Genomic DNA, 8,763 nt, shown 5'->3' with positions numbered 1-8,763 from the left:
AACATTTATGTGCCAAATGTGGCTGCACCCAAATATATAAATTAATCACAAACATAAAGAAACTCATTGATAGTAATATCATAATGGTAGGAGATTTCAACACCCCTCTCATAGCAATGGACGTATCACCTAATCAAAAAATCAACAAGGAAACAATGGCTTTGAATGACACACTGGACCAGATGGACTTAACAGATATATTCAGAACATTTCATCCTAAAGCAGTGGAATATAAATTCTTCTCCAGTGCACATGGAACATTCTCCAGAATAGACCACATACTGGGACACAAATCAGCCCTCAGCAAGTATTAAAAGATCGAAATCATACCGTGCATATTTTCCGATCACAATGCTATGAAACTCGAAATCAACCACAAGAAAAAAATTGGAAAGGTAACAAATACTTGGAGACTAAAGAACATCCTACTAAAGAATGAATGGGCCAACCAAGAAGTGTAAAAGGAAATTAAAAAGTATATGGAAGCCAATGAAAATGATAACACCACAACCCCAAACCTCTGGGATGCAGCAAAGGAGGTCATAAAAGGAAAGTATATAGCAATCCAGGCCTTCAAAGAAGGAAGAAAGATCTCAGATACACAACCTGACCTTAAACCATAAAAAGCTGGAAAAACAACAGCAAATAAAACCCAAAACCAGCAGAATACAGGAAATAATAAAGATTAGAGCAGAAATTAATGCTATCGAAACCAAAAAAATAGTAGAACAGATCAATGAAACGAGAAGCTGATTCTTTGGAAGAATTAACAAAATTGATAAACCACTAGCCAGTTTGATCAAAAACAAAAAGGAAAGCACCCAAATAAATAAAATCAAGAATGAAAGAGGAGACATCACAACCAACATGGTAGAAATAAAAACAATAATAAGAGAATATTATGAGCAATTACATGCCAATAAAATAGGCAATCTGGAAGAAATGGACAAATTCCTAGAAACATATACATTACCAAAACTGAAACAGGAAGAAATAGAAAACTTGAACAGACCCATAACCAGTATAGAAATTGAATTAGTAATCAAAAATCTGCCAAAAAACAAGAATCCAGGGCCAGATGGCTTTCCAGGGGAATTCTACCAAACATTTAAGGAAGAGTTAACACCTATTCTCTTGAAGCTGTTCCAAAAAATAGAAATGGAAGGAAAACTTCCAAACTCTTTCTATGAGGCCAGCTTTACCTTGATTCCAAAACCAGACAGAGACCCCACTAAAAAGGAGAACTATAAACCAATTTCCCTGATGAACATAGATCAAAAATCCTCAACAAGATATTAGCCAACTGTATCCAACAATACGTTAAAAAAAATTATTCACCATGACCAAGTGGGAATTATACCTGGGATGCAAGGCTGGTTCAATATCCACCAAACAATGAATGTGATTCATCACATCAATAAAAGAAAGGACAAGAACCATATGAACGTCTCAATAGATGCAGAGAAAGCATGACAAAATACTTTCTTGATAAAAGTATCAAGCATCCTTTCTTGATAAAAACCCTCAAGAAAGTAGGAATAGAAGGATCATACCTCAAGATCATAAAAGTCATATATAAACGACCTAACGCTAATATCATCTTCAACGGCGAAAAACTGAGAACTTTCCTCCTAAGGTCAGGAACAAGACAGAGATGTCCACTCTCACCACTGTTATTCAACATAGCATTGGAAGTCTTAGCCTCTGCAAATCAGAAAACACAAAGAAATAAAAGGCATCTAAATCGGCCAGAAGGAGGTCAAACTTTCACTCTTCACAGATGACATGATATGGAAAACCCAAAAGATTCCACCAAAAAAATACTAGAACTGATTCATAAATTCAGCAAAGTGACAAGATATAAAATCAATGTACAGAAATCGGTTGCAATCCTATTCACTGACAATGAAGCAACAGTAGAGAAATCAAGGAATTGATCCCATTTACAGCTGCACCAAAACCCATAAAATACCTAGGAATAAATCTAACCAAAGAGGTAAGAAATATATACACTGAAAACGAAAGTAAGCTTATGAAAGAAATTGAAGAAGACACAAAAAAATGGAAAAAGATTTCATGCTCCTGGATAGGAAGAACAAATATTGTTAAAATGCCAATCCTACCCAAAGCAATCTATTCAATGCAATCCCTATCAAACTAACACCAGCATTCTTCACAGAGCTAGAACAAATAATTCTAAAATTTGTATGGAACCAGAAAAGACCCCGAATAGTCAAAGCAATCTTGAAAAAGAAAACCAAAGCAGGAAGCATTACAATCCCGGACTTCAACCTATACCACAAAGCTTGTAATCATCAAAACAGTATGGTACTGGCACAAGAACAAACACTCAGATCAATGGAACAGAAAAGAGAACCCAGAAATGGACCCACAAACACATGGCCATCTAATCTTTGACAAAACAGGAAAGAATATCCAATGGAATAAAGACTTTCTCTTCAGCAAGTGGTGCTGGAAAAACTGGACAGCAACATGCAGAAGAATAAACCTGGACCACTTTCTTACACCATACACAAAAATAAACTCAAAACGGATGAAAGACTTCAATGTAAGACAGGAAGCCATCAAAATCCTCAAGGAGAAAGCAGGCAAAAACCTCTTTGATCTTGGCTGTAGCAACATCTTACTCAACACGCCTCCGGAGACAAGGGAAACAGAAGCAAAAATGAACTACTGGGACCTCATCAAAATCAAAAGCTTCTGCACAGTGAAGGAAACAATCAGAAACCTAAAAGACAATTGACAGAATGGGAGAAGATATTTGCAAATGCCTTATCAGATGAATGGTTGGTATCCAAAATCTATAAAGAACTTATCAAACTCAACACCCAAAAAACAAATAATCCAGTGAAGAAATGGGCAAAAGACATGAACAGACACTTCGCCAAAGAAGACATCCAGATGGCCAACTGACATATAAAAAAATGCTCAACATCACTCATCATCAGGGAAATACAAATCAAAACCACAATGAGATACCACCTTACACCTGTCAGAATGGCTAACATTAACAGCTCAGGCAACAATAGATGTTGGCAAGGATGCTGAGAAAGAGGATCTCTTTTGCATTGTTAGTGGGAATGCAAGCTGGTATAGCTGCTCTGGGAAACAGTATGGATGTTCCTCAAAAAATTAGAAATAGAACTACCTACAACCCAGCAATTGAACTACTAGGTATTTATCCAAGGGATACAGGTATACTGTTTCAAAGGGACATATGTACCCCAATGTTTATAGCAGCACTATCAACAATAGCCAAAGTATGGGAAGAGCCCAAATGTCCATCGATGGATGAATGGATAAAGAAGAGGTAGTATATATATATGTGTATACACACACACACACACACACACACACACACACACACACACAATGGAGTATTACTTGGCAATCAAAAACAATGAAATCTTGCCATTTGCAACTACTTGGATGGAACTGGAGGGTATTATGCTAAGCAAAATGAGTCAGAGACAGGCAAATATCATATGACTTCACTCATATGAGGACTTTAAGAGACAAAACACATGAACATAAGGGAAGGGAAATAAAAATAATATAAAAACAGGGAGGGGGACAAAACATAAGATATTCTTACATATGGAGAACAAACAGGGGGTCACTGGAGGGGTTGTGGGAGGGGGGATGGGCTAAATGGGTAAAGGGCATTAAGGAATCTACTCCTGAAATCATTGTTGCACTATATGCTAATTTGGATGTAAATTTTTTAAAAAGTTAAATTAAAAAAAAAACTTAGGTAAGTAAAACAACTTTTTAAAACTGTCATAGATATTGACCGTTATTGTCAGAAACCAGGTTTCATGATTCTCAGTCCAGGGCTAGTGTTTGTTTTTGTTTTGATATCGAATGCACGTTCCTTTATTTTATACTTAGGAAAGAAATCACCCACTCTTCTTCTTTATTCCCTCCCCAGTCTTCTTCTGAAAATATTTAAAAATTATAACCAAATGAAGTTAATTATTATTATTTTTCAATGTGGTTTTCATAATTGTTAGGGTTTAAATTTTTACAAGTGGCCAATGTCCAAGCGACTTATAGAGTAATACTGATTATTAGCAAAAAGGAAAAATTCCATATTACAAGTCAGCAAGTTCTAGTACAAAACTAGTTTGTGTGTTAGAATGCCCTTTCCTTTTTAGAAAAAAATTAAAGTGTATTTTTTTATTTTTGAGAGAGAGAGAGCATGCACAAGTGGGGAAGGGGCAGAGGGAGAGAATCTCAAACAGTTTCCATACCACCAGCATAGAGACTGATGCGGGGCTGGAACTCACAAACCGTGCAAGATCACAACCTGAGCCAAAGTTGCGCACTCAATTGGCTGAACTACCCCGGCGCCCCATAATAGCCTTTCCTTTTAAAACTGTGGAATCTTCACAAATTCGCATGTCATCCTGGCTCAGGGCCATGCTAATCTTCTTTGTATCATTCCAATTTTAGTATATGGGTTGCCAAAGCAAATACCAGTACTGTTTCTTATGCTTTAATGCCTGGTTTAGATAAGAAAATGCTTCAACAGTATCAAGAGCTACATAGTCATCAAGGGTTAAGTTTAGTTGACCAGCTGAATAGAAGATTCAGATTTTATGTACTTATCATAAATTACTTTACTGCTAACCAGAGTTTCTGAATAGCAGTGAGAACACAGATAATAGCATTACTTATGCCCTGAGTTGGTATCAAGCCAGTCAAAAGCAAATAAAGTTGATCCTTACATCAACCTGTAAATGTATGATTTCCAGCAACTTTTATGAAATACTGAAAATGATTTTCAACCTACATTCTACTTTTATAGACTGGTGATCCTCTGTGGACTCAGGAACTAGATGGGAATCCATGAACCCATGATTTTTCACATCCCTTTTAACAAGGACATTCGTTGTCTCTAATATCCTATATCAAACCATCATCTTACGTAACAGGAGCCCAAGAACACCTACTTCATAATAAATATAAGGACTATACGAATTCGGATTTTGATGTATTTGATGTATTTTTTCATCATGCAAAAAATGAATTTTTATGGTAAATACTGGTCAAGGTGGACTTTCCAGTCTCAAATACTCAAGGCTTTTTTTAAATATAACCTTCAGATCTAGGATAAAATAAACAGACTGGTTTTGTTGTAGACACATATCTGTCACCAGCATCACCTATGGGTATTTCATAGGTAGGTGCACACAGCTCTCTGAGAAGGGAAGAAGGTAAGACCCTATCTTTATAATATGCTTTTTATATAAGTGACATTTTTTCATGTTGTCAGCCTTCAATTTTCCACCGATGCACTTACAAGTTTTCACCAACACCTGAATGCAAATGTGACACCAACCCTGAATGAAGCATGGCTTTCCTTGCAGAGCCTTTGGTGCTGAAACAATGGGAAGTAATAAACACTCACCACTGGCCCTTTTCCACAGTGAAGTTACTCATTGCAAACTCACCAACAACTTTTGACCTCTAGACCCAAAGACTATCAATTACCCAGCTTACAGAGGTGGAATATAGTGAACCAGCAGCATCATTTGGCTGTCACCCAGTTAACATTCTATCATAGGTTGAAAAGCAATTTGTCCAATATTTCAACTGCCAGGGAGAATTCTTTATTAGCTTTTGGATAGGTTTGCCTTTCATTCGGATGATTTGAATAGCTTCTGTGGTAGGAGAGATGCTGCCCTCAGATAATGATTTTGCATTTCACCTCATCATTAATGCTTTGGACCTCAAGGGAAGTCACTGTGCCTTTTATGAAGGTCAAAGCATTTTATAACCTTAATAAAGACTCATAGCCTCAGGAATAGCAAGTGTGAGCAAGTGTGGGGGGACTGACTGAATAAAAATATAACTAAATTGGCACTTTAGACTACACTCTTTGGAGGATTTCAAATGCAAATCAACAGTTAAAGAGTACAATGGCACCCCAAACTTCAGTGCTATTCAAACACACACACACACACACACACACACACACAGAGAGAAAGTGGCATTATTCAAAGAAAAACGAGAGAAATTATCTTTTTCTTTTTTTCCAGAAAAGCTTTTGTCTGTAGTGTTATGTTTAATACCTAAATATTTTACATTGGGTGCCACAGCAGTTTGATTGATTTGAATTAAAAACAATAATCATGGTGATTCTTAGTTATTGTAAATTTATTTATATATATCATGTAGGTCACTGAATCTTGAAGTGTGAAATGAATACAATAACCAAGGGTGATTATGAAAACTACTCCACCATCTACATTTCCCAAGGTCACTCTGTCCCAAATATTACTAACAAATTACTGCTTTCAATAACTTACCTAAGGATACTCTCCAGAGGAATCATTTCAATTTAAAAATTCAATGGACTCTTTCAGTTTTCCTAGGCTTCTACTTCTTTCCTTCAGGCATAGTTTACTGGCTATACTTCTGTTCACAGGAAATGAGTAAGAAAACAGAAGCCCCAATGACAGGCATTGTGATAAAATTATATCTCATCTTCTTTGACTGTTGTAGAAACTTTTAGAAAAAGGCGTATTATTCCTATTTACAGACTGGGGATTGGAGAGATGAAATAATTTTGCAAGGTCATGTTCCTGAGGAGTATCAGGGCTAAATTCTGCTGAAAACAATCAGTTTTTCAAGTGTAGAAAACCATACTATCTACTATAGCAATAGAGAGCACAAACCAGGAGGGCAGGGGAATGATCTAGAATAGGACAGTGCTTGGAATACCCAAAAGGATCCTACAAATGATAAGACACCTGACTAAAAGGCTGGTTCTCAGGATTAACCCTGGGGAGTCTGACTGTGACAGGCCAAGCCTAAGGCAAGAAAGGCTCTGATTTAAGTTATCAGCCTGAAGGTGAAACTCAATAGTCAGCTTTGTCCACTGGCAACTGCCTAGAAGGCCACTGAGTTTTCTAAGCAATTATCCCATAAACTACAGGAAAGTTACAAATTTTCAACTTCATTTGTGCATTACTCTATGAATTTGAGCTATGTGAGGGCAGGGTATGGATCTTTCACTTTATCTCAAATATCTAGAAAATGCTTGCTAAAAGGTTAAGTTCTCAATAAATTAGTAATAAATGAAGGTGATCAAAATTCAAGCTAGGCAGAGGAAAAAAGTCAGGGTTAGGGTTCAGATACCCATCCTAAACCCAAGGCCACGGTTTCTGGGGATAGGTAGCACTCAGCAACTGAAACATGGTAGTGTGCCCAAGAATTCCAAAATAGGAGCAATACTTATTAACTAACTCCTTCATTAAGATCTGCCACGTCAATATATTGACTTTTAAAAACAGAGCTTCCTTTGAACTAGCTAGACTTGCATTACAGAGCAGAAAGCCTTTCAATTATTTGAGGTTTATTCAATATATTTCTACTTTTTTGAAATTTGTCGATATACCCATGATTAACCCAAACCTGGAACTGACCTATCCTGGGTCATTCACTCCAGTTTCATTAAGCACCTTGTCTCAGCACAGGCCCTAAAATGTCTTGATGCTCCTAATTTAACCTTTGTTCATTCACTCAGTAACTCCTTTGTTCTCAAATATTAAAACCAAACTATTTTTGGTTTGGTTTTTGTTTTTCTCAAATATTAAAACCAAACTAGGCTGGGGCGCCTGGGTGGCTCAGTCAGTTAAATGTCTGACTTCGGCTCAGGTCATGATCTCGCGGTTCCTGAGTTCGAGTCCCACACCAGGCTCTGTGCTGACAGCTCAGAGCCTGGAGCCTGCTTCAGATTCTGTGTCTCCGTCTCTCTCTCTCTGCCCCTCCCCCGCTCACATTCTGTGTCTCTCTCTCAAAAATAAATAAACTTTAAAAAAATAGGGGCGCCTGGGTGGCTCAGTCCGTTGAGTGTCCGACTTCAGCTCAGGTCACGATCTCACGGTCTGTGAGTTCGAGCCCCGCGCCGGGCTCTGGGCTGATGGCCCAGAGCCTGGAGCCTGCTTCCGATTCTGTGTCTCCCTCTCTCTGCTCCTCCCCCGTTCATGCTCTGTCTCTCTCTGTCTCAAAAATAAATAAACGTTAAAAAAAATTAAAAAAAAATAAATAAATAAAAAATAAAAATAAAAATAAAAAAATAAAAAAATAAAACCAAACTAGGCAATGGGGAAAACATAGTTAGCTTAGTGGGCCATCCTGGAGCACACCGCTTGTCGAGGAAAACAGGAAACAATGCAAGAATTTACAATGTAAAAGGCTTTCATAAGGACAAGTACAGAATGCTAGCAAATTACATGCCTGGTATTGTTTTGTCTTCACAGACACTGCAAATCTTGAGCTGATCTATATTCCTTCTTTGCTTTTAAACTGGGACAGTTCAAGCTGGATGTGCAGTATGTGCCCGCAGTGATAGGAACTAACTTCATCCTTTACTGATCTTGGTTTCCAATTGTCTCATTTCCTTCACTATTAACTTCATTAACATCCTTTCCAAGTTGCCCAATGAGCAGGATGAGATGGGGTATGATAAATATATACACCATCCCAGAAATACTCCTCTTATCTATTAGGTGTATGGTGACTTTGTACATAGCAAATTGTTCCGTGTATTTATTTTTCTTCCTGGAAAACTACACTGAGAGTAAGATAGAAATTTCCCTAATGTTTAAATGTTTGAGGGGCCTGAGGTATTACTTCCAATACAATGAAGTAAGACAGGGGTATAAACACTGTACATTCATTTATTCATTCATACCTTCCTTCATTTACCACTTAGTTATTACAGGTCCATTT

General features: G+C 37.3%; 1 non-coding gene across 1 annotated transcript; it reads right to left on the bottom strand.

Annotated features, from left to right (window-relative positions):
- Positions 1–4,394: 4,394 nt before the first annotated feature.
- On the bottom strand, positions 4,395–4,500 carry LOC122204347. The gene has a single exon (XR_006195632.1). It is a non-coding gene; the product is annotated as a U6 spliceosomal RNA (small nuclear RNA).
- Positions 4,501–8,763: the final 4,263 nt, after the last annotated feature.

This window comes from Panthera leo, chromosome D3, assembly GCF_018350215.1.
Source record: "Panthera leo isolate Ple1 chromosome D3, P.leo_Ple1_pat1.1, whole genome shotgun sequence".
NCBI lineage: Eukaryota > Metazoa > Chordata > Mammalia > Carnivora > Felidae > Panthera > Panthera leo.
Note: the sequence above shows the minus strand (reverse complement) of the source record. Positions and strands in the feature narration are given on the sequence as shown.